The sequence below is a fragment of the Petaurus breviceps genome, unplaced genomic scaffold (assembly GCF_028583685.1).
Source record: "Petaurus breviceps papuanus isolate PSGF00001 unplaced genomic scaffold, PetGlider_PUasm1.0 90895, whole genome shotgun sequence".
NCBI lineage: Eukaryota > Metazoa > Chordata > Mammalia > Diprotodontia > Petauridae > Petaurus > Petaurus breviceps.
In genome coordinates, this window is record NW_027187372.1 from 28960755 (window position 1) to 28988158 (window position 27404).

Genomic DNA, 27404 nt, shown 5'->3' on the forward strand with positions numbered 1-27404 from the left:
GAGAGAGAGAGAGAGAGAGAGAGAGAGAGAGAGAGAGAGAGAGAAGAGAATCAGCTTTCTTCTGGTTTCTCCCAGATGGCCCTTCTTATCTCACCAGGGGAAGAAAGAACCTAGAGGGTGAGAGAGGGAGCTGCAGGGGTGGAGGGGGTGGGCAGGGAGAGGGAAGGAAGGAAAGGTTGCTGGCTTATTCTAGGCAAGAAAGTCCTTTGTCTCAAATTGACTGCTGTGGTTTTGTTACAGGAAAGGAGAGTCACCAATTAGTGGGATTTGAGTGAACAAATATCATTATGCAGTAGGAGAGACAACAGAAAGCCTGAGTGAATAAGAATTGTTCTTATCTAACTGTGTTCTTGTTCTCCAGAGACTGGTCCTGAAACCCAGCACTGGAGAGCCTGCTAAGACTCAGTGCTGTGTGGGGCCAGATACAGGCTACATTTGAAGTAAGTGGAAGAAGTGACAGGCTCAGGCACAGAGCAGATGATTTAATTAGCCTCTATCTCCTACGCTGCACGAGTCTTGCTTCTCACACATTATAATGGAATGCATGAGAATGGGGAAATAGCTGGTTTCTGATGAAGGAAAGTCAGTTTTACTAAACCCAGAGAACAAAACAACCATAGCCTACTACCTTCTGACACACTGCATCTTCTGACCACATGCTTTCCATCTCCATCTCCTGGTCAGTGCTGGTACTTGCCCTTTGAGGCTACTTAAAGGATGAATTCCAGTCTGGGATAAGGTATGAGTAGTAGCCTGGGCCCTCTTCCTTCCTCTCCCCACAAAGGCTTATTCGCACTGATATTTGCATAAAGACTGATTGGCTGCCAAACACACACAAGAACATGAAATTAGGCATGGCCTGTGCCTTTGGGTCTATCAGGTCTAGGCACCAGATGCCTCTGGCAGTATATTTAGTTCCCAGCTTTCTTTGGGGAGTAGAGGAAATGCAAAGAGACATTAAGTAGGAATTACCGAAGGCCACTAGCATCCAGGAGCTGAGTGAATTTGGCAGCAGATAGAGGAACAGATGAAGGTTATTGGCAAGACAAGGTCTGTGGTAATTATAAGTCCAGTCATGAGCATCAAAGATTAACAGCTTTCATGCTTTTTGGTCCCAGGAGTTGCCTCATTCCAGGATTGTTTCTTCACTTATTCTTAGTCCATCCAACCCAGGTCACTTGGGAGTTCCTGGCTATAGGGATAAACCCAGACCCAGGAGGGTTTTGGCCCTTATGAAATTTATTAGTAGCTTCCAGTATTGAACTCATCTGTAGGAGCCCCAGGCTTGGGGATACTAGGATAAGAGTTATGTGACTTTTTTTTTTGTTTGAATCTGGTAATGAACTTTAAATGACAGCTTGAAGAGTTTTTATTATATCCAAGATTCAATATGAAGAGGGTTCTTGCCTCTCAATATGGGAGGTAACTTGGATAGAATATCCTATTTTTGGTAGATTACTTTGGCAGTTGTATGGAAAGTTGATTGTAGAGGAGAAAGACTGGAAGCCTTGAGTTCAACCAGGAGGCTTACATTGGGAGCTTATGACAGTCTGGGTGAGTAGTGTTAAAGGAATGTATGTGGGAAGGGTTGGATATGAGTGATGTTGTAATGGGAGAATTGACTAGAAGTGCAGAGGTACTCATGCCCATCATGTGATCTCGGACCTTCCTATTCCCAAAGCCGGTTTGGTTCCCTGGGATCAGAGGTTCAATACACCTGATTGTTTATTACCTTTCCCACTTTTGACACTGCTTCTATAGGTCCTCGACTCTAGCCTTGCTATCCTACATTCCAGATTAAAAGTAAACTTGTTTTGCTCATGTAAGGGAATTGGTCTTTGAAAACCCAGGACCTAAGGTGAGTTGAGATTGACGTATTACAAATTGGTACAATGAACAACATGCAGCATGGGTAACCTTCAAAAGTCAGGACAAACAGAAGTAGTGTGACTGGAAGAGGAAACCAGCTCCTGATCAGAAGCACAGAAGGTACTCAGAGCTTAATGAGGGGAGCCTGAAGTTGAGAGACTAGAAGGGCAGCCTTCCTTCCTGCACAAAGAAAGGGACCAGCACTCTGGGGTCAAGGCTGTTTGGGATGATCAGACATAGAGTGTTTGGACAGATGCGATGTTGCTGACTCCTATCCCTTCAAATATGGCCTCCAAGATGGCAATCTTGTATTTGTTTTCTCTTTGAGTTCTGTCCTTGAAGCCTGAAGCCTTTCCTTCTAGGAATGGTAGTCTGTTTACCTTTCATGTCTTAAAAGTTCATTTTGTCCTTACAAACCATGTTAACTACAGACTTTTACTAGTATGAGTGTGCTTATTCGAAATGCAATTGGGAGGAGGCAATTGAAAGGAGAGTATAATAGAGAAGACTGACCTGGAGGAATTAGAACCCTTGTGACCACCTGTGAATTTGGGATTTGCCTAGGTGAGTCCTCTAAATTGGCTTTATTCATCCAGTCTATAATCCTAGGTGTATTCTCAGTTAACCAGGACACTTCTTGATTATTGGGCAGTATGAGCCTTGTAAGAAAAGGAAAGATTTTAGCAAGTGGAGAGATATGGGAGGGAGACTGTTCTAGGCATGAAGGATGATGTAGACAAAAACACATTGATGGGAGAGGGCTTTATTTTTCTGATCATAGGATTATGGATTTATAATTGAAAAGGAACTTACAGACCGTCTAGCCCAATACCCTCATTTTATATGACAATTTAGGCTCACAGGGGTTAATCGACTTCCTTGAGGTCACACAAGTACTAATTGACAGATTCAGGATTTGAGCTTAGGGGACAGAATGAAGTTGGGGGACAGTGAGTTATTTGAAACAAAATGTATAAAGAGGAATTGTGTGAAACTGGGCCAGAGAAGCGGACTGGAATCAAATTATAGAATTACCTTGAATGATGGTTAAACTATTTATGTTTTATCCTATAGGTAATGGTGATAGTGGGGGAGCAGAGGAGTGTCATAGATCCTGGCAATAATAGGGAGATTGTTTTGATAGCTATGTGAAACATGGGTTGGAGAGGGGAGACTTCACGCTGGGAAACCATCTAAAAAGTTATTACAATAGTCCAGAGGAGAGATGATAATGGCCTTAAGTAGGAAGAGGTGGCTATATGAGAGGTGAAAAGGAGAACCAGGGGAGAGCTATTGTAGAAGTAGAAACAATAGGCTTGATTTGGGGGGAGATGAGGGAGCTAGAACAGTCAAAGGATGGTCCAAGGATTGGAGCTTGGGCGACTGGGTGGACGATGGACTTTGTCATCAACAAAAATGGACAAGTTGAGAAGAGAGTTAGAATTAAGGAAGCATATGATAGTTTCCTCCACATAGGTCCTATTTCCATATTTCACAGTGACTCTTGGATTCTCCAAGGCTATGCAGCAAAACATAAACTTTGGGAAAGTCTGTCAAACAACAGAGGTTCATTTCTGTCTCATATCTAAAGATGAATCTGACTGTGTTCAGAGGAACTTAGCAGCAGATTGAGGGCAGAATGATGAATTTTTTTTGTGTGGCTGCAACAACACTTGAAGTTCATTTAGGAGGTCATAGTATGCATTGCTGGAGGGACTACCCAATGAATGAAGTACACAAATGTTCTGTGTTCAGTTTGGGACATTTGGGTTCTGCTTGACATTGGCACACCCAAGAATTGTTTAAGCAGGCTAGGAAGCCTGGGCATCAGAGATCTAAATCTGGGAGCCATTCACAGAAGCCATGACCAAAGTCATGGGAATTGATAAGGCCAACATGGAATAAAGAGAGAAGAGGGTACAACACAGGGCTTTGGAGGTCATAGTCATCTAACCACAAAAGGTAGATTCCTTGATACTAAGAATCCAGTAGATTGCAAGGTCCTCAAGTTTGAAGCAGTTATATTTTTGTTTTTCTATCTCTAGCATCTAACACATTGTTTGTTTATATAGTTGGTGCTAGAACAATGCTTGTTGAATGGTGCAAATGTCTTAAAAGATCATTTGGTCCAGCCCCCTCATTTTACTAGTGAAGGAGATGTGGCCCAAAGAATGTAAGTGATTAGCACAAGGTCACACAACTATTCAGAGCCAGGACTAGAAGTACCTAGGTGGTAGAATGGGTATGGAATGAGATGAGTTCAAATCTTTTTTTTTTTGCTTTTTGGAGAGGGGAAGGTAGGGCAATTGGGGTTAAGTGACTTTCCCAAGGTCACACAGCTAGTAAGTGTGTCAAGTGTCTGAGGCCAGATATGAACTCAGATTCTCCTGACTCTAGGGCCGGTGCTTTATTCACTGCACCACCTAGCCACCCCTGATTTCAAATCTTGGCTCAGATATTTACCAGACTCTGGGCAAATCACTTAGCTTTTCCCTCATTTGGAAAATATGGATAGTGTTACCAGCATTTAATCAATGCTAGCTATGATATTTTTTGTCCTGATTCTAGCCCAAGAAGATAGCATCTGATGGCATCTCCAGATGCTGTTCCATGCCCTGTTTTTCTCCTCTCTTTTCTTTCCTCATTGGAAGGAAAAAAAAACAACAGTCAAGAATCTTAGAATCCCCTTTCCGGTCGTCTAAGGTGCCTGTGAGGAGGGCTCTAAGCAGCCATGGCGCCCAGCCTAAATGGCATGATTCTGAAGCCCCATTTCCACAAAGACTGGCAAAGAGGAATTGCCACATGGTTTAACCAGCCTGACAGGAAGATCAGAAGGCGAAAGGCTTGTCAAGCAAAAGCCCGTCAAATTGCTCCTCGCCCTGCATCCTGTCCTAACCGGCTCATCATGACATGCCCTACTGTCCGATACCACACCAAAGTCTGTGCTAGTAGAGGATTCAGCTTGGAAGAGCTTCGGGTGGCTGGTATCCATAAAAAAAAGTGGCATGGACCATTGGTATCTCTGTGGACCGTCGTCCCCGAAATAAGTCTACAGAGTCTCTCCAGGCAAATATGCAGCGACTGAAAGAATATCGTTCCAAACTGATCCTTTTCTCAAGGAAACCATCTGCACCCAAGAAGGGAGATAGCTCTGCTGAAGAACTCAAGTTGGCAACCGAGCTTACAGGACCAGTTATGCCCATCAGAAATGTCTACAAGAAAGAGAAAGCTCGTGTCATTACTGAAGATGAGAAGAATTTCAAAGAATTTCAAAGCATTTGCTAGTCCTTGAATGGCCCAGGCCTCTCTTTGGAATCTGGGGAAAAAAAGAGTCAAGGAGGATTCAGAACAAGATGTGAAGAAGAAAACATAAACAGCCTCTGAGAACTTTGAATAAAATAATACAAAATAAAAAAATAAAAATAAAAAAAGAGTCTTAGAACCCACAGTCCCTGGATACGTCTCCTCGTTGGTCATCAGCGGTCCTAGACAATTCAATTGTTCCTTTGCTTCCTCACGCCATAACCCTGGTTCAATCTGTTCACACATATCTTTCATTCTCTAATTCCCTGCCAAGCCTCTCCCTCTCTGGGAGCCTTTACGATGAAAAAAGAAAGAAAGAAAAAAACCAAAAAATCAAACAATACCTCTTAAGTGCTTAGAGATCAGGGGATGAGAAGCACCAAGAAAGCCTGGTGCATTATTAATCACTAAATACAAATAGCAGCAGCACATTCTTTTATACCCAGCTGCCTCCACATCCTCCTACTCCCTGCTGCTCCTCCATTCAGTATTGTCTCCCAGGAGTTTTCTCCCTATGTGTTGTAATGAGTATTGATTGCTATGTGTGGAAAGACTGAATACAAATAGGCAATCACTGTATTTGCTGATAATACCCTGCCACCTGGGATGGGCTGGCAAATAAAGGCTTGTTGTATAGACGATGCTCTACACGATGGGATCTTGAGTGTTAGTCTGTGGAGTGGGTACGTCTAGACTGTTGCTTACAGGCAGTGTGATATACTTGAAAGAACGGTGAGCTTGGAGCCAGATCTGTGGGGCAGTGGCAAGAGGCTGGATCTGAAGCCAGGAGGTCTGGGTTTAAATCTAGATTGGCCACTTACTAACTGGTTCATGGTCCGATCACTATATCTCTAGTGTCCTCATTCATCTTTCTGTAAACCCTCCCCTAGAAACATTACTGTGGAGACTCAGGGCAGTGATGGCATTTGCAGTTATTATCCGGTTTCCCCAATGTTCTGAGGCTTCTGACCTTGGGGGAACTTCCTCCCACTGAGAGGACACAAGACTAAGAGAAAGAGAAGCCACATGGAGAGGCAGAAGAGAAGAACCATGTTTCCCATGTGATGCTGTCCTACTGAGCCAGCAGGGAAGGGGAAGGTAGCGAGGGGTCCTGGGCATTACCTCTGTTTTAGAAAGCAGAGAAAGCAAGCAGCCCTGAGGCATGGGCATGGAGGCAATGAGAAGTGGGGAGCGTGCATGCTAGCAAACCAGAGCAGGATAAACCAACACACCCTGCATGGTGGGAGGACTGAAGAACCACCTGTACCTCCTCCTTCATCCTCTGCTCCCCTAGGGTAAGCTCCCTTTGTCTCTCCAATCATTTCAGTCCCCATTCCCCTTCTGACTAGCAGGCAGAAAGGGGTGGGGAGAAAAATTTCATCCCCTCTGATAGAATTCATATTGTAGCCTGTTGATCTATTCTAATGTTGCTTTGGCATAGCTAGGTGGCGCAATGGAGAGTGTTGGGCATGGAGTCAGGAAGACTTGAGTTGAAATCTAGCCTCAGACAATTAGCTATGTGACCCTGGCTAAGTCACTTCATCCTGTCTCAGTTTCGTCATTTGTAAAATGAGCTGGAGAAGGAAATGGCAAACCACTCTAGTATCTCTGCCAAGAAAATCCCAAATGGGGTCACAAAGAGTCAGACATGACTGAAAAGTGATTGAACAACATTTAGCTGTGTGATCCTGGGCAGATGACTTAACTTTTGCCTTAGTTTCCTCCACTGTAAAATGAGGATAATTATAGCACCTATGTCCCAGAGTTGTTGTGAGGATCAAATGAGATAATAATTGTAAGGCATTTAGCATAGTTGCTGATACATAGCAAACACTACATAAATTAGCTATTTTTTTTTTTTTTGCCATTTAAATTGATATTAAAGAGGAATAGGGACTAGCACATGCTTTGAGTGCCTCTGAAACTGTGGAATAGCTCGAAATGTCTTCTTCCCAGAGAATGGTGATGATAATAATAGAGGTCCCTTGGAGAGACATTAAAGTATGCATAGATATTCTTTAATTGGTTCCAGTCAGGTAACCACCCAGTGAATAGAAGGCTTTTTGACTGGCTGCTGAGGCATTCAAAAAGTACTAGCATCTAGATTCTTGAGCATTTTTTTCTCTTGGTTACCCTGCTCTTAGCTTGCCTCCTTCACTGACAGCAGCCAGGCATCCTGGTGGGTTTTACATAAGGGTCAATATCCATGCCCAGAGGAGCAAGGAGAAACCTTTGGGAGTGACCTTTGGGACCCAGGCCAGCAATAACTGGGACAAGGACTCATCTGGCATTTGGATGTGTCAACCAATGCTATGTAGAAACCGAGCTAAATTTGAACCCACTCTTCCTAGAGACTAATGCAAGATTGGAGAAAGTATACCCCTAAGGTGTTGGAGAAAATGTTTCTAATCTTATTCTTGCTAAATCTTCTAAGTAATTATTCCTTTGTAAAACCTAGTCCATCTTAAATGGTTAAATGAAATTGGGGTGGTAGGTATCTACTGGGGGCAAACCAGTAGGGGCTCAAGCCCCCAAGGCATTAGATAAGAGACACCAGCAAATCCCTCAGGATAGCCCTAGAATCCCGAGGAGGAAATGTAACAGACCTCCCTCTAGGGGTATGAGCCCAGAGGTCTCACTACAAAAGCAAATATAGTGAATATACTACATCTCTCTGTTCCTCAATTTCATCATCTGTATGTAACTTTTCTACTAGGAATGTGACCATGGAGACTTAGGGCAGGAATGCTGATATGCAAATATTAAACTAATTCTAAATGGTCATTTAGAATTATTTTACATCCAAATCAGTAAGTACTTAGTTTAAGACCCAGAGAGAATCTAACTTCAAAGGGCGAGAAAGGTGATTTACCTTGCCTCAGGCCAATATGGTGACTAGCCAATTGGAGAGAAAATTTCTGCAATTTTATTGATCTCTGAGTCTATTCCTACCCCAGACTGCTTTGGAATCAAGAAAGAACTTAACTTTAATCCAGTACCGTAGCAGTGAATGGTGGTGGTTAATGCATTTGTTCCAGCAAGCATGCATAGCCTCCATTGGAAGTCCTATCTGGCTACAGGTAAAATTAGGGGATTGAATTAGATGACCTCTCAGGTATCTTCTGGCTCTCAATCTATACTTCTATGACTTGGGTTTGGATCCCAGCTATCATACTTACTAGTTATATGACTGTGGGCAAATTACTTTGAGCCAATAGAGCACTGGCCCTGGAGTTAGGAGGACCTGAGTTCAAATACGGCCTCAAACACTTGACACACTTACTAGCTGTGTGACCTTGGGCAAGTCACTTTATCCCAATTGCCTTGCCTTCTCCTTCCAAAAAAAAATTACTTCGAGCCTCCATCACGCTACTGTAGGAAAAAAACCACCAGATCTGGAGTTATAGGGCCTGGCTCTGAATTATCACTCTGCCATGCACTCCCTGTGTGATCTTAGGAAAGGTACTTAACTACTAGACACCTTGTAAGGTGCTCCCCCCACGTCTAAATTTATGATCCTTGGTTTCCTCATCTGTTTAATGGGAATAAAAATGCCTGTACCATGTATTACACAGAGTTATTGAGCATATAGACCTCAGAGCATTATATAAAGGTCAGTTATTCAGTTAAATGATTATTAGGAACTTACTGTGTGCAGAGCACTATGATAAGTGCTGGGGAAGGTGGGAGAGGATACAAAGATTAGATGGGGCCTGGTGTTAGATCTTGCAGTTTAAATTCCCAGAGGAACAACAACCGAGAGCATTTACACAGCACTTTAAGGTTAGGGAAGTGCACTATTATAATCCCTTCTGAACCCCACGACAACCTCTGGTGAAAATGCTGCTTTACGGGTAAGAAATTGAGGTGGAGAGTAGGTGCCTGGATTACACAGCCAGTAAGGAGCAGGGTCAGAATTCAAAGCCAGGGCCCAGGACTCCGCGTCTAGGAGTGTTTCAAACTCTGGTCTTTCTGACTCCAAGGACAGCACTTGATTCACAATGCCCCTTAATTGTACTGTGTGTACAGTACTGACTGAGTTAGTCAATGGTATCTCCCATCACTCAATTGATCAAATAATTTTAATATTATAATATTAATATAGGGGCAGTTAGGTAGCCCAGTGAATAGAGCATTGGCCTCTGGAGTTAGGAGGACCTGAGTTCAAATCCGGTGTCAGACACTTGACACACTTACTAGCTGTGTGACCTTGGGCAAGTCACTTAACCCCAATTGCCTTGCCTTCCCCCTTCCAAAAAAAATAAATTTAATAAATGCCTATTGGGTGGGTCCAGTGCTGGGTGATAAAGATACAAAGACAAAATCATGAATCCCTGCTCTCCAGGAGGTTACATATTATCAGGGGAGACAACATGTGCATAAAACCAAAATACATAGAAACTGATGATGAGAGTAGGGGACACAAAAAAGTGGCAAAAGGGAAGGCTAGAGGGTCAAATCAAATTAACAAGCATTTATTAAGTGTTTATTATGTGCTAAGCACCATACAGATACAAACCGGATAGTCTCTTACATTCAGGCTGCTTACATTCTAATGGGGGAAGTTAGACTAAAAGAGGAAGCTGAAGAAGTTGGTGGTGAGACATAGAGAAAGTGGAAGGCAGGGGTTGGGATGTTTGAGAAAATCCAGAGAGTCAGGAGTGCAGCCCAGAAAGGAATGAAGACATGGCTGGTCTGGGTACTTTCCTAAAACGGAGATTCTGAGAGGAATAGGAGGAAGGAAGCACAGGGGCAGAACATTCCTCGGAGAAGTGAGGCATCCAAGGGTGGAGTGAACTTCCAGGGTGAGGAAGCCGCTCTAGAAAGAGTAAAGAGAAACTGGGGAGAGAGAAAGCGGAGCTTTGAAAACTAGCGGTTCTCAGAGGCAGAGGTGAGGAGGAAGTGTATACATTCCAGGTACAGAGGACAGCAAAGTCAGGGAGATGGGAAATGGAAATGTTGGCTGTGAGAAACAGCAAGAAGACCATGTTGGCTGGACTGAAGAGTTCAGGGAGGTAAATAATGTACATTAAGCCTGGAAAGGTAGATGGGGGGCCACTTCCTGAAGACCTTTAAATGCCAAACAGAGAAGTTTATAGTTGATTCTAGAGAAAATAGGGAGCCACGCGAGAGCGCGACATGATCAGTCCCATACTTTAAGAATATCACTTTAGCAACTGAAGAAGATGCGTCTGAGAGAGGAGAGACTTCACGCACGCACTCTTCACATCTGCCAGATTATAATCCAATCCAACCAAATTATTTTTAGCACCTACTAATATTTGTTCTTGTTCAGTCGTGTCTGACTCTTCGTGACCCCATTTGGGGGTTTCTCAGCAGAAATACTGGAGTGTTTGCCATTTCTTTCTCCAGTTTACTTTACAGATGAGGAAACTGAGGCAAATAGAGTTAGGTGATTTATCCAGGGTCACACAGCTAATGAGTATCTGAATATTTAAACTCAGGAAGATGAGTCTTCCTGACTCCAGGACCAGCACTCTAGCCATTAAGCAACCTAATTGCCCTACTAATATTTACATATGGGTGAGTTAGTTTTACATATAGTTGTATATAGTTGTTAGCACTAATTTATAAGTATAAATTGTATTTCTATATAAAACACGTTTTATGTATTATATTATGCATATTATACAAGTCATATTTTATACATAAATATAATTTACATAGTTAAAATTTCATACTAACAACTATATATAAATTAGATAATATGATTATATATAAATACTAACAACTATATATAGAATTATATACATATATAAACAAACTCATATATATGTGTAACTATTAGTAGGTGCTAAATGAATTTTGTTGCATTGGAGTGGTGCTCATTTGTATATCTATATGCACACATGCTTAACGGACACACAGATACTTATACATATATGCATACACACACATTGCTAAGTGGCACAGTAGATAGTGTATCAGACCTGGAGTCAGTAAGGTTCATCTTCCCAAGTTCAAAGCTGTCCTCAGATACTTACTAGTTATGTGACCCTGGGCAAGTCATTTACCCTGTCTGCCTCAGTTCTTCATCTGTAAAATGAGCAGGAAAAGGAAATGGCAAAGCACTCCAGTATCTTTGCCAAGAAAACACCAAATGGGGTCACAAGGAATTGGACATGCATGGCTGAAGCAAATTGAACAACAACTTTCGGTCATCTATCCATCTCTCTATCCACGCGCACACACACACACACACACACACACACACATATAAATTAGCACCGAGAATTAGGGGTGTCAGGAGTGGGTCACCATCAGGAATGTTACTGGAGTTGAGCTTTAACAGAAATATATGGACTCTGGACTGTGTATGAGTTGAATTTGATGGTCACTGAGGTCCTTTTCAACTCTGATTCTGGGACTGTTTCTTTACCTGTTTAATGAGTGAATTAATTTAACTCTACATATAAATAGAAAAATTACTGTAGTCTTCTCTTAATAAAGAGTGAAGTTGGGTGACAGATTTATCTCATTACCTTTTTTAGACAGTTCTGAGGCAGCCTGAGGCACTGAAGACTTCCCTCAGGCATAATCCCCATTTTTCAGATAATGAAACTGAGGTTCAATGAAATTAAGCCTAAGAGGGTTTTCTACAGTACTGCAGCTTTGTCTTGGTACTGTCTCACCTCCTGATTCTTTTAGTTGTTGATATTCTCACAACTGATCTATACACAGGTGAATACAAACTTCTTTATGAGTTCTGAGTGTAAGCTCCCTGAGGGTAGGATGGGGCGGAGTAGTGCTCAGACAAAACTCTAGTTATCTCTCTCATCCAAGCAGAAACTTGTGTTTTGCAACCAGAGAATGTTATGGATGGAAGGGACTTTAGTATCCTTTTACAAGTAAGGAAATTGAATTTAGAGAGCTGAAATAAATTGCCCAAAGTCTCATAGCTGCCAAGTGGCAGAGCCAAGGACCTCAGAGAATCAGACCCTGATGCCCCAGTGTAGATGCCCCCAGTGTAGACCCTCCCCCTCCTGCCCCCAAGTTCAAGTCCCATTGCTTTGGCTAGTAGTGGAAGATGCACAGATTTGAGCCCCAGCCCAACCCTCTCCAGTCTCCTGACTCCCACCACGGCTTTTCAGACCTAGCCTCTAGCCCTGGAATACAGTTGTGGCTTGTGGTGATTATAACTGACAGGCAGCTGGGCTGTCACACCCCATAAGCACTTTGTCTCCCTCACAGGCACCCTCTTTATCCTGCTTTGCGGCTCAACCACAGGGAAGCTCGGTTATGGCTGTTAGCTCAAGGATGCTTATAACCTAGAGGGTTTCCCTGTGCTTATATGTGTCTGTCTCTTCCGATCTGCTACTCTGATTGAGGATTTCACATCAGCATCAGGGCTAGCTCCCTCTGGCTGCCAAGAGGTAGTTTAGGTTCCCATTTGTTCTAGAAGGGCACCACAAAGGCTCAGAGGTTAAGTGACTTAATGGAGGTCATTTCACAAAGTGAAAGACCCAGGATTAGAACTCTTGACTGTAGCCTGCTGCTTAATCCTACACATTTTCTCTCTGGGTCCACTTGGTCCTTCTTTGTCAAATTCTGTTACACATAACCTTTGGGTTGCAGGAGTCAGGTGCGGCAAGAGTCATAGTTTAGAGCTGGAAGGAAATCTTAAGGACCATCCAGTCCGATTCTCTCATTTTATAGATGAGAAAGGGATGCCCAGAAGGGAAAAAATGACATGCTCACATAGGAAATACATCGGAGAGCCAGGATCCAAGTGCAGTCTAACTCAAAATCCCATGTTTTCCCTACCAAAATTCAGAAATTTGAAGCAATTTGCCCATGATCACAGAGCAGCATTGGATGCTTTTTTTTTTTTTTTGGTAGATGCTGATTTTGGTAGAAAAGATTTCATAGATTCATACTCATATTATTAAAAATGGAAGGGATTTTAGAAATAATCTAATCCAATGTCCCTCTATTACATGTGAATACACTGAGCCCTAGAGAGAAGAATTAATATACATATAGCAAACCACTTCATTTCTCTAGACCTGTTTCCTTGTTTATAAAGTGAAGTCGTTGGACTAGTTGACCTCTGAGAGTCAAAGGATCAAAGACTTAGAACCATGAGTGACCTTGTAATGCGAATGTAAATTTTAAAGATCTTCCCTGCCCCTAGGCTAAAGTGCACCAGAAGCCTGGGGAGGGAGGCTTGTTTTTCAGTAGATACTTTTTGATTGGCCTGTGGGTCAAAAAGGTTGTTACATTCTCTGAGCCAGGAGAAGGCTATATAAGCCCTGATGTGTAGCTTTGTTTTGGGACTCACTTTGAGAAGTGTTCTGTGATTTGATCTGAATTCTGGGAAGCCGTTGTTGAGAGTCCCCCGGCTTTGAAAAACCCAGAATGTGGAAACCCAGATGTTGACTGGGTATGGATGTAATGGTTGGACAGTTTGGAAATCTGTCTACTTGATGTTTCTGTCTTGATAATTATGCCTGTATACTTTGAGGTTCAGGGTGCTGACCTTTTCTCCTGAACAAGGTAAATGATATATGTCTGACTGATTAAAGTAAGCTTGCTAACCCATTTTGAGTTGCTTTCCTTTAACAAAGCAGATCCAAGAACCTGTGGTAGCTGCAAACCCTGAGGACACTTGGGGTGCTTGCTGCTACAAAATAGGACAGTGCTGTTGTTGCAGGGGTCTGGGAGCCTTTCTGTTGGTTCAGAAGCCCTGAAGAAGGATTTTCTTCTTGTATGTTTACAGAAATCCTGGGAGAGGGCTTTGCTAATGTGTTCAGGGGTTCTAGGACTGTTCTACAGACAGAGGATAAATTCATGAAGGGACTGGCAATGTATCTTATGGCCTTGCTAAGCCTTGTCTCCCCAGGAACTAAGATTGCTGAGAACTTGCCTCGTGTCAAGATGAAGAAAAGACCTCCATTTGGGTATTAAGTGCTGTGTTTAAACTTGATGTAATTCTGGGGTAGATTCAATTGTGATCCTGGGGGTGGGGAACTTTTGACCTTATTGTGCTCTGTGATTGACAAATGAAGGTACTTTACCTATGTTTGGAAACTAATCTCCATTTGAGAAGAGGGGTTTTGTGGTGGACTTAATTAAGGTATAGCCTAGGGGTGGAGTAGTATTTAGAACAGGGACTTTGTAATTGATTGAATGATTGGAAGATCCTGGGGTGGGGTAGTACTTGGAGATTATTTAATCACACTTAGTAAATGCTGTATTTTGAATGATGTCATGTTTTGATCTTCTCTGTTCTTGGTTTGTCACTGAATAAAATAGAGAGCACCTATGCTGGTATTTTGAACCTGGGAAGTTGCCTTTCCTTGGCATTACATTACAGACCTCAGAGGCCTTCCTTCCGTCCAGTCAAAGATGAGGAACCTGAAATCTAGGGAGGGTAAATGATTTCATGGTCATAAAGGTAGTAAGGATCAGAGGTAGGATTTGAAACCAGGTCTTCTGATTCCAAGTGGCTCCCTGGATAGAATTCCGGGTCTGGAATCAGGAAGACCTGAGTTCAAAGTCTGTCTCAGATACTTACTAGCTGTGTGACCCTGGGCAAGTAACTTCACCCTGTTTACCTCAGTTTCTTCATCTATAAGATGACCTGGAGAAGGAAATGGCAAAACATTCCAGTATCTTTGCCAAGAAAACCCCAAATGGGGTCACAAAGAGTTGGACACGACTGAAATGATTGAACAACAAAACAAAAAACAAAACCTTCTGACTCCAGGGTCAAAGTGCTTTCTGATACATCACTCCAGGTTTCATTCCTCACTTTGCAGACATCTCTACCTTCCTGCTCTAGTCTTCTCTCCCTGGAGATGGCTTCATTCTGCAGCTCTCTCTTCTGATTGGTGAGTCTCTGAATTGTATTATCATTTCATGAGGCACCCAGATCATGCTCACTTTACTCCTGGCTCTGCTTCTCACTCTAGACTTTTCTACCTCTTTGCCTGAAGTCTTTCCTCCGGGAAAATATTCTCCTCCTCCTCCCCCACTTCTCTCCCCTTTTATGGATTATCTTCTTCCCTTAGAATGTAGGCTCCTTGAGGGTAGGGATTATTATTATTTTTTTTTGCTTGTATTTGCATCCCTAATCCTTAGCACAATTACTGGCCCATTAATAATCACTTAATAAGTTATTTATCTCTATTTTTATTTATTGCTGTCATCTATTTTATCTATTTCTATCTATCCATCTATCATTTGTCATTTCTCTCTAACCATTCCCATCTATCATCTCTCTAGCTATGTGTGTGTCTCTCTCTCCTCTAAATACCTACTAAACTGCAGATCTGACATTCTTTCTTGTAGGATCCATTGAGAAATCTGATGAGCTGTATGGAGCCACCCTAGCCCTGATGAGGGGAGTTTTTTTTTTTTTTAAGCAATTGGGGTTAAGTTACATGGTTACACGGCCAGTTATTTCTGGGTGTGGTGCTAAGTATCTGAGCCCGGATTTGATCCCCAGGTCATCCCGACACTGGGGCCAATGCTCTTACTTGCTGAGCCACCTGGCCACCCCTGATGAGGGGAGCTTTTTTTCAGCCTTCATGATCATGGCTTTGTTTCTTTAACCAGCCCATGATCCCATCCTTCAGCCCTGCCCAATCTTCCTTCCTCTTCTCTTGTTAAAAGTCTGTGGCTTAACCACTCTGTAAAGAAAAGCAACCACCGCTCCCGGCTTTTACAGCTCTGTAAACGTCAGGACCAGTTGGCCAGTTGAGTGTTTTCTCATGTTGTCCGAGGCGGCTGAAAAGGTGAGAAGAACCTTGGCTCCGCTATCACAGGGAAATCTTTCTACCCAAGGGAAAGAGAGACTTAAGGGACTGCCTCTGCACATCCCGCCTACTGACCTCTGCCTCTTGGCTCCTGCTTTTCTTCATTCCAGATGCCAAACAGGGCTGGGACAGAAGTACTGGACAGAAGGTTTTAAGGGAGGGAGCCTCGATACAAAGAAGCAAGCCAAGCAAAGAGGAGCAGGCCATGTTCTATGTATTGTGTTCCTTGCCAAGATGGCACCCTGGAGTAGGGGGTGAGAGACCTGGGTTCTGATCTTGCCTTCACTACTTTGTGATTTGGGGCCTTTATGAATCTTGGCTCTGAGAGAGCCTGGAAGAGTGTGAAAAATGACCTCTAGATCTAGGAAGGGAGAATGGGATAGGCTTTAGGTCCTTTTAGAGAAAGGAGATTTTCCCACCCAGATAACCTCATTGAAGATAACTTCACAAGACCCCAGGAGGTCCAGTCCAGTCTAAGGCTTGGGGGAAGCACAGAGGTGGGATGGGGTGGGGTGGAGAGCCTGAAAGACAGACTGAAACCTTAAGCCAAGGAAGGGTTGTCCTTGAGTAATACTCTATGTGCCTCCCTCTACCCAAAGTCCAACACAACACAATACTATGCACTGATGACAGAAGGTCTCACAAAATAGACTCAATAAAATGTTAAATTCAGAAGGAACTTTAGGGATCAGTTGCTCAACCCAATTTGATAAGCATTTATTAAGCACCCACTGTGTGCCATGTGCTATGCAGGAACTAGGGATACAGAGACAAAAATGAAACTATCCTTGTCCTCAAGTTTACATTTCATCAGGAGGAAATCATATATACATAGAAAATAAACTTTAATTTAAAAAATACCAAAATCCAACCCTTTGTTTTATAGATGAGAAAAATGAGATGCAGAGACATTCTAGTGATTTCCCCAAGGTCACTCAGTGGTAGAGATAGGACTAGAAACTGAGTCTTTTGATTCTGATTTTGTTTTCTCTTCTCTTTTACACTGACTTGCCTTCCATCCCGAAAATGTACTGACTCCTCACTTGTATATGATAAGAGCTCCTTGTTGCCTATTCGTATGTGTTTGAGGTTTTTCTTTGCTATTATTAGAAATAATAATATCAACAAAGTTATTACCAATAATAATGGGTCATATCTAGCTACTTAAGAAGCATCTATCATCTCCTTTTATCATATTAGTGCATCTGTTATCTTATTTTGCTGTTGGCACACCTTTGTGTACATATCTCTGGAATATATGAGCCTCTCGACCATATGGGCCGCGAACCTCTGGAAGGAAGAGGATGTGTCTGTACACCTTCACAGCATGCCACCTCATTTGCCTTTTCTGGGCCTCTGTTTTCTCAACCATAAAATGAGGAGGCTGGCCTAATACATGGTGGAAAGAACAATGGATCGTAGGTCAAAAGATATGGAAAACTTAGGCTCCAATCCAAGACCTGCCATGTACTCGTATGTGATACTTTGGTCTTTAATTTTCTCATCTTTCCAATGAGAGGAGTGAACTAGATTTTCTCAAGTCCTTTCTGTGGCTCTAGGATTCTATGTACAGGATACTGATGAGAGATTGGCATTTCTAGCCCAGGAAATTCGCCCTCTCTCCCACTGATGTTTCCTCTTCCAGTCCCTTGTTCAGTTTATCCTCTCCCCAGGGAACACAAGGCATCTGGCAGGTGAGAACTGATCCTCATCTGTTCCCTGCCTTTGCTGGGGGCGGGGGGAAGCATCCTGGAACACCTTTTAGCACTGGCCCAGGCACAGAGGAAAGGAAAAAGTTGCCATGTTTGTTTAGCTAACCAGTTTGAATTCCACTTTTCAAAGAGATATTTCCATGGCTGGCTGGACCAACAAAATTGCAGGACTATAAGTCAACAGCCTTATGGAAAGTCATTCATTCCACCCTCTCCTCCCAATAAGCTAATAGTCCCTGCCTGAGATGACTAAGTGAGAAACCTATCTTCCTGTACCTCAGGCTGCACCTCCAGGGGCTTGCCATTGCTGAGTTCTAATAGCAGGGTCCCTAAAAGCTTACTAGAAAATGGTCCATCTAAGGGTGGGAAAGAGTTAAGGCAGGATACTCTCTGAAGGCTGTGGGGTATTTGCCCTGTGGGCTATTGGTTATGCTCTACTTTCTGCACTTTTGAGGGTAGGGGAAGCCATGAAGGTGTAGCAGTGATCAAAACTCCAAGAAAGCTGCTCAAAGACTATGGTATCCAAGTTCCTGTATGATGTCCAATCCTATGGTTCTATGGTATTATAGGATTTAGAGTGAGCCTGGTATCATCTTGTTTGAGGAAAGTTGTCTACTAGGTAGATAGGTAGGTAGATAAATAGATCTATTGATCGATCAATCGATCATTAGATGGATAACAGAAAGGGAATAAGATAACAGGAACTATAATTTTATCTTCTTTGATCCTCAAATCAGGGTAGTACTATCAAATCAAATGGTAGGTACTACTATTAACTCCGTGTTATAGGTGAAGAAGTTGAAGCAGATAGAGGTAATGTGACTTGCCCAAGGTCACATAGCTCGTAAGGTTGGATTTGAACTCAGGTTTTCCTGATTCTAGGTCCAGTGCTCTATGCACTGCCCTACCTAATCATAGGAACATCACTAGAGCTGAAAGGGTCTTCGGAGATCATCCAATGGAATGGACCCCATTTTTTTCAGATGATTAAACTGAGGCACCGGGAAATTAATTGATCTCTATCATTACAATGGTAGTGTTAGAGGTAGGATTTGAATCCAGGTACTCTGACCTCAGAACCAATGAACTGGTTAAACACATATTATCATCTCTTGGGGATTGACTACTTTGAACTCCTCAAAAACTATTCCAAGGGGAACTACTTTGAACTCTTCCAAAAGTTATTCTAAGGGCAGGCTGGACTGACCCTCTACAGGAAGAAGACTACGTTCCTTCAGACATACTCCACTAATGACCCTCTTGTCCTAATCCTCACCCCTCCAGGTTTCTGCTAAGGGACTGGGCAGCCAAATGCCTGGGTGAGTCTTTTGGGAAGCAGATGAGATCTGACAAATAAGAAAATAATTGGGATCTGGAAGAGACATTACATATTCCACTCCCTCAATCCTGCCACCTGCTTTTCCAATGGGAGAGAAAACTGGATACTGCTGTCTTCTTGACCCCTGTGGAACTAGCCAGGACTCTCAGCTTTGTTTTCTTGTCTTTTCCCGCAAAGGAGAACTGAGCATCTGCAAAATGTCAACCTGAAATCCACCCTCAGCTCTCTTACCCATCTCTATTGTGTAAGTTCAGTGAGTCCCTGCCTTAGCAACCTAGCCTGGCACATTCCCTGTGAAGGACAGAAGAGGTCGTGATGGGCCTGCAGTCAGCCCCAGGCTCTGCGTAATGAAACCAATTAAGCATGCACGGCGCAGACACATTTCTAACAGGAGAAGCAGCTCAGGCTCAAGTCTTAGGAAGGGGAGACCAAACTCCCAGGTTCCAGCTGTGCCACTGGCACTGAAAGACGGAGCTTTGGGGAATGTGCCTCTGCTTGAGGGTTCAGGGTTTTCATTAGGTCTCAGTTTCCTCAACTGTAAAAAGAAGAGGTATGGATATTAAGTCAACTTTCAATGCTGTTAAACGGTTAGCATGCTCTGCTGGTGAGAAACTGACATTCCCAGCCCAGGGTTTGAGTTCCATCTCATACTGACGTTTCCTGGGTTCCATCCCCTTCCCTGGTAGCCCAACCAACCAAAAGGTGAGGACAAAGGAGGCAGGAAGTTAGGGAGAAGAAGCAAGATAAATTGCTTCTCCTTTGACTGGCTTCTCTGCATTGGATTGTGTGTCAGAGCTGGGGAAAGGGAAACTGCGAAATTTGAATTTATTTACTGACACTTTCTTTGTGGGAAAGGGAAAGTGCTATAGGAAGGGAGGTTAGGGAAGAAATGTAAATCTCTAGTCTTTCTAATATCAATTGGTTTTGGCATGACTGAGAAAGGCAACTCTCTGGACTCCAAAGCAATGAATTCTCCAGTCATTTTGTCAATCTGGATGGGGTGGGAAGGTACAGAGATGACAAGTTGAAGCAAAGGGAAGTTACCTGAAAAGCAGAATTGCTGCTCACACCAGAGGGGCAGCTAGGTGGTACAGTGGATAAGGTGCCAGGCCAGAGTCGGGCAGACTCATTTTCATGAGATCAAGTCTGGCCTCAGATATTTACTAGTTGTGTGACCTTGGGCAAGTCAGTTTAACCCTGTTTGCCTTAGTTTCCTCATCTGTAAAATGAGCTAGAGAAGGAAATGGCAAACCACTCCAGTGTCTTTGTCAAGAAAACCCCAAGTGGGGTCATGAATGCGACTGAAAACAACTCACACCAGATCCTATCTGCTCCATTCTTAAAACAAACAAAACCAAAAGAAACCAAACCACAAACCTGCCCCTCTAGCAACCATTCTACATCTCTCTTCCTCTTCTTGGCTAAGATCCTTGAGAAAGTTGTCCACACTGACTGTCTCCACTTCCTCTCCTCTGACTCTATTTTGCACTTTCTGCAGTCTGGCTTCCAATCTCATCATTCAGCTGAAACTGCTCTCTCCAAAGCTGCCAATGATCTCTTCATCTCGAAATCCAATGATATTGTCTCAGTCTTTTCCTTCTTGATCTCTCTACAGTCTTTGACATGGTCAGTTACCGTCTTTTCCCTACCCTCTCCTCAAGTTTTCAGGACACTGCTTTCTCCTGATTCTCTGAAGACTCTGTTCCTGGGTCTTTACCCAGGTCAGGAGCAATCATTCTGGCTGTACACCAAGGCTCTGTCCTGGGCCATCTTCTCCTCTCCTTCCATGTTATCTCACTCTGTGATGTGATATGTTCTCATGGGTTCAATTATTACCTCTCTGCAGATGATTCCAGATCTAGAGAGCCAGCCCTAACCTCTCTCCTACACTCTAGTCTCACACCACCAATTACCTCTTGGACTTTTTGGACTGGTTGTAATGTAGATATCCCAAGCTCAGTATGTCTAAAGCAGAACTTAATATATTTTCCCCAAATTCTTCTGTCTTCCTAATGTCCCTATTACTGTTGTGAGTATTACCATCCTCTCGGTCCCCACACTCATAACCTCAACATTAGCCTCAACTTCTTTCTCGCACTCATTTCACATATACAATCTGTTGTCAAGTCTTGTCTTTAGCTTCACACCCTCTGTGGCATATATGTCTTCTCTCTGTTGGGTCAGCCATCACCCTGATAAGGCTCTCATCAGCTTACATTGGACTGTTGCGGTGGACTTCTGATTGGTCTCTCTGCTTCGAGTTTCTCCCTGCTTAAATCCATCTTCCACTTAGTTTCCAAAGTGATAGTATCCCCCTGCTCAGTAATCTTCATTGGCTCCCCATTTCCTTTAGTATCAATCCATACAGTCCTCTGTTGGGCTTTTAAAGTCCTTCACAATTTGGCTCCTTACTACCTTCCCAGGTTTCTTACATCTTCCTCCCTTCTGTGTGCTCTATGAGCCACAGACACCACGAACCTTCTTGATGTTTCTCTCACATGATATTCTGTTTTCCCAATACTCTGCCTTTACCCTAGTTGTACTGCATGGCTTCTCCCTTCTTATCTCCACCTCCTGGCTTCCTTCAAGACGCAGCTCAAATCTTACCTTCTGCACAAGGCCATTCCTGATATAACACCCCTCTCCACCCCCATTCTAGTGTTTCACTTCTGCTCTCTCTCTGTCTCCCTCTCTTTCTCTGTCTCTCTCCCTCTTCCTCCCTTCCTCCATTTCTCTCTCTGTCTCTCTGTCTGTCTCTCTCTGTCTCTCTCTCTGTCTCTCTCTCTCTCTCTCTCTGTCTCTCTCTCCCCATTTCTTTTCCTCTTAGAACCCTAGCTCCCTTTAAGGATCAGCTTGATTACCACCTGTCCTGATTTTCCTCATTTATTAGTGCCTCCCACCATCACTGTCCACTACTTTTGCATATATCCTATATTTATTTATCTTTGATCAGGGTGTATTCCCCCTAGGAGAATGGAAACTCTTTGGTGATGAGGACTATTTTACTTCTGTGAGGCAGAGATGTTGAGGACTATGCCAAACTTGAGGGCCAGGGCCAGTGGGTGACCTTGAACCTTATGATCACCTATCTTTATCCTTGAATCCACTAATAATCTTCCTGAATCCATTTACCCTAGTGACTAGAATATTCCCAATAACCCTTTCTCTCACCATCCCAGTGATATTTAGTCCCTGACTGCAGAAAATAAACCTTTCTCCCAAATTCTATATGTCAAATCCCTCATTCTCATCCACCTCAACCTTACCCCTCCCCTTAAAGTTCCACTCCAGATCTTCCTACCATCTCCCTCTGTAACTCACAGTCAACAGTGAACATACTTTCTTTCACTTTAGACCTTCCTCTTTTGGTCCCTTTATCTTCTGACACTCATTGAGACCTGACTCTCTCCTGATGACCCTCTATCCCTGGTCATCCTTTCTAGCAGAGTTGGCGCCTTCTGTAACATCCAGGATACATGTCTCCATTCCACCTTTGCTACAAACTTAATTATGTCATTGTCCACAAACAATCCAAGAACTCCTAAATACCTTTATTTCATGATAAACTTTTATTACTTCATCTCTTCCTATGCCTTACTATCCTTTATCTATTCTTCGTCCTCACCAAAACTTGTCTTCACTATTTTCCCAGCGTGAGAGAAATGTAGAGATAGAAGCAAGATTTTGCCACTGGTAGAAACTGTGGAGTGAGCGAGAGGAGTCTGGGATTCCGGTGACCTGGATGACTGGAAGGGATAATGCTACTCTTATCACCCCTGTTCTGACTACACTTTCCTCTCTTCGAAATTTTGATCCTATAATTAACTACTTCAACTATAAACAATTCCTTGAACTCTTCTCTTCTCTTGCCACTAGACCCAGATGACTCCAGAGGAGAAAGTGAGGCTGGTTGCATGTCATGGCGTCACTTTCTTGACATCATGGTCCTCTTTGAGAACGAAGGACAAACAACAACAACAACAACAACACAATATTGCTCCTTACCGAGGCCAAAACCCAACTCTGGATTACTCCCATCATTCTCTTCTTTCACTCCTACACCTTTTTTTTGGGGGGGGGGTCTATCTGACTGCTCCTCAATCTGTTTTTGCTAAATCTTCATCCACATCATTCCCACTAACTGTAGGCATACTTCAAAGTCCTCCTGCCTAAGGCCCTCTCCTCTTTCCTCTCTATATTCTCTTACTAGGTGATTTCATCAGCTCCCAAGGCTCATCCTGAACCGTCTTCTCATCTCCCTCCATACTATCTCATTTTATGATCTCATCAGCTCCCGCGAGCTCAATTATCCTCTCCATTCAGGTAAGTCCCAAAACTATATATCCAGCTCTAGTCTGTTTCCTAAACTCCATTCTCAAATCATTAATTGCCAATTAGACATTTCCAATGGGGTGTCCCACAGGCATCTCAAAATCAACAAGTCCAAAACAAAACTGATTGCCTTTCTCCCCAAACTCTCACCCCATTCAACTTTCCTAACATTGTCAAGAGTAGCATTATCCCTTCCAGTCATCCAGGTCACTGGAATCCCTGACTCCTCCCTCTCACTCACCCCACAGTTTCTACCAGTGGTAAAATCTTGCTTCTATCTCTACATTTCTCTCACATCCATTCTCTTCCCTCTCACTCACTCACTCAGCCACCACCCTAGTTCAGGCCTTATCCCCTCTCACCTGGATTATTGCAGTAGCCTCTAGATTGGTTTTTTTTTGCCTTTAGTTTCCCCTCATCTCCAATTCATCTTCCACACAGAAATAAGCCAGTGTCACACCCTAAATGTGAAACACACACACACACACACACACACACGAAAGACCACATCACACACCCTACTTCATACATTTCATGGATTTCCCTTTACCTCTAGCATTTGAAGCTCTTCATAATCTGGCCCCTTCCTACTTTCTATTCTTCTGTATAAATCCCCTCCTTGAACTGTATGGTCTAGATATATTGGTCTTCTTGTTCCCTCTCCCCATCTCTGTGCCATTGCATGAGCTCTCCCCCGTTCCTGGAATCCACTCTCTCCTCATTGCTGTCCCTTATAAATGTGTTCCTTCAAGAATCAGATCAAGCATCACCTTCTACAGAGGACCTTTCCTGGTTGGTAGTGCCTTCCCTTCTACAGTTACCTTGCATCTACTTTGTATGTATCATATATAGACCTATAAATGTGTAATCTGCCTTGCTATAAAGATACAATCTCAGAGTCTACTGACTGGTGATGTTTTTCAAATGCATATGTATCTCCCAATAGAATGTAAGTCCCTTGAGGACAGCATGTGGTAAGTGCTTAATGCTTGATTGATTGATTGGTGGATTGCAAAGACCTAGACACAAATTGGATTCTGATGCAGAATCAAAGCTCTAGAGCTGGATGTTCCTAAGGGCAACTCTGAATAGATGCACAAACCACTGAATTGCTATTAAGATACTTCCAAGGACTGAACCTGCTTCATGTGAACTTGGAGTTATGGTTTTGAACCCTGGGTTACTCTTCTAAAACACAGCCTTCATCTTGTTACCATACCCACTCTTCTCAAAAGGCTTCAGGAACTCCCTATTGCCCATTGTGCCAGTTCCAAATTCCAATTAAAGGTCTTTTGAGGACCTTTAAGCTCTGGCCCCACCCTACATAGCTCTCACTGTTCTAATTCACTCTCTCCTCCAGTCAAGTTGTTGAGTTGTTTTTCAGCCATATTTGACTCTCCATGACCCCATTTGGGGTTTTCTTGGCAAAGGCACTGGAGTAGTTTGTCATTTCCTTCTCCAGTTTATTTGACAGACGAGGAGCTGAGGCAAACGGGGTTAAGTGACTTGCCCAGGGTCACACGGCTAATAAGTGTCTGAGGCCAGATTTGAACCCCTGAAGAGTCTTCCTGACTCCAGGTCCAATGCTCTGTGCCTTATGGCGCCACTTAGCTGTCTCCACTTAAGTGGATTTCCTTTACAGGTTATTCTGCTCCCCATTCTCTGCCCTCCTTCCTCCTACCTTTTCTTTCAAAGCCCTTCTTCTCCGTGAAGACTTCTGCCTTCCTCCATTCCACAAACACTTACTAAATGCTACTGTGTTTGAGGGCTTGTTCCTTGACTATTTCTACTTAGAGGGATCTCCCTGAACTCCTCTTGCACTTGTGGTCAGCCCTGAGTTGCCCCTAATTGTTTCACATGTGTTCCTTTAGTTTTCTCAAAGAGATCAGAAATTCCTTGTGGTGTCTATGGAGCATAGGGGATAGAGCCTTAGACTTGGAGTTGGGAAGACTTGAATTTGAATCTTCAAATGGTGACCCTGGGCAAGTCATTTAACCTCTAACAACCTTATTTTCTTCATCTGTAAAATGGGTTTAATAAATCCTACCTTGCAGAGGTATATGTAAATGTATGAGATATGTATAAAGCGTTTTTAAAAACCTTAAAACACCATATAAATATTAATGTATAACTATTTGTAATAATATTAGATATTTTATTATTAAATTATTATATAATATATAAGCTACTAAATATTAATAATAATTATTATTAAAGTCAAGAACCACTCAAGTACCCTCTCAGAAACGAATTTTTTGATGTATTCTTTTAATAGAATGAAAGGCCCTTAAGGGGAAGAACTGTACTCTTTGATTGATTTTGTTTAGAGACATCTTGGTATAGTAGAAAAACAATAGTTTGTACTCAGAACCAGATTGGAGGTCTGGCTATCAAACTAATTAGCTGTGTGACCCTGGGCATGTCATTTTACTTCCTAGAGGGTTAGTTTCCTTATGTGTAAAATGGGGATAATTAATAATAGGGACACTACCTGTCTCACAGGGTGGTTGTAAGGAAACCTCTCTGGAAAAGCCCATATGCTTGACATTGTGAGTTTTTATTGTAATTCTTTAGTATCTCCCCAAACTGCTAATGAGATTTATTGAAAATTTAGCTCCTGCTACCTCCAACTTCCCAAACTTAGAACGTTACAAAAGAAAACCATAGTCTTCTTCTATGTAATTCCTAATCTCAAAAGACGGTTCAGATTGTCCTAGACCCCAAGAACTTCTGTTCTCCTAAGTGATGTCGAAAAGGCATTGAAGTTGGAGGGTCTCTGCTACTGACTTGTGTAGTTTTGGATAGGATACTTCCTGTGTCAAGTCCTCAGTTTCCTCATCCACAAAATAGGGATAATGTTGCTTATGTGCTTTTCACATGAAATTGTTATGAGGGTCAAATAAGAACATGCCTTCAAAGGACTTTGTAAACTTTAAAGTGTCTTTTAAATGTCTGCCATCATCATCATCTATAGGATGTGTGTGTTGGGGAGGTTCTGAGGGGTAGGAATGAATTAAATGATATCTGATGTTCTTCCAGCTCTGTTTCAACAAGCAACACTGAATAAGCATTTAATAAGTGCCTACTATGGTTCAGGAACTGCACAAGGCACTGAGAATAAAAAGACAAACGTGAAATAGTTCCTGACCTCAAGGAGTTTCTATTTTGTTGGGGGAGGGAGGAGGCAACAGTATGTACATGGAAATTAAATATAGAAGGATAATAGAATGGGGTAGGGACTCAGGAAGGATGATTAGGCTGGTACAGATGGGTATGGAGGAGTGGAGTGTGATCAGCAGAGAAGTGAGCTTGTGCCTCGGTAGCCTGGTGAGTCTAAATTATAGGGATTTTGAGTTGCAGAACGGAACAAAATCGTCAAGTCCTTTGCAGTGGCAGTGATAATGTTGATTTGACCATCATTTTCTGAGCAAGGGTTTGGGTGGTGGTAGGAAAGCAACAGGATAGATGACTGCCTGATGGTCAAAGGCACGGAGGTGGCTGGTTATAGAAGAGTGAGACATGGCAGGGATACTCACCCTCCCGGCATGCATCAGTCAAGTCACCTGTGCCCCTTTGGTCACCCCAAAGTTAACTAGATTATCTCCCCTTGGGTGGGAAGAAGGATTTGGAAGGCATTTGATCTTGGACTAGTGTAGGTGTGGAGGGGCTGGTGGGGCAGGGGAGAGATTGAGGTACTGCCTCCGCCATGTTTCTTCTCAACCATAGTTTCTGACTCTGAATATTTTTCCTTCTCTTATGGAACAGATGGACCCTGTCAACAGCCATTGAATGAGGAAAATCAAAGAAGAAAATCATGTATGAGTGGAACTAGCTGACCTCTAAAGACTATTTCAAGGAATGCCAGCCTCAAGAGAAATTATGTAAGATTGAATTAAAAATTACCCAAATGATGGTTTTATATGCACACACAAATGGTATGCAAATAAGCCTCATTCACCCAAGTCTTGGGTTCTTTCCTAAGCAAAAGAAAGTTGGAATGATTGTATGGGGCCATCTCTGATACTCAACTCAAAACCCCAGGGAAATTAAAAATTAAAGGAAAAGAAA

The 27404-nt window shown here is 42.8% G+C and overlaps 1 long non-coding RNA gene and 1 pseudogene across 1 annotated transcript; both read left to right on the plus strand.

Annotated features, from left to right (window-relative positions):
* The first annotated feature begins 1101 nt into the window (after positions 1-1101).
* Positions 1102-27404, plus strand: LOC138150931 (uncharacterized). The gene is made up of 2 exons (XR_011165694.1): positions 1102-1554; positions 27102-27404. It is a non-coding gene; the product is annotated as an uncharacterized lncRNA (long non-coding RNA).
* LOC138150930 (large ribosomal subunit protein eL13 pseudogene) lies at positions 4535-5300 on the plus strand (annotated as a pseudogene).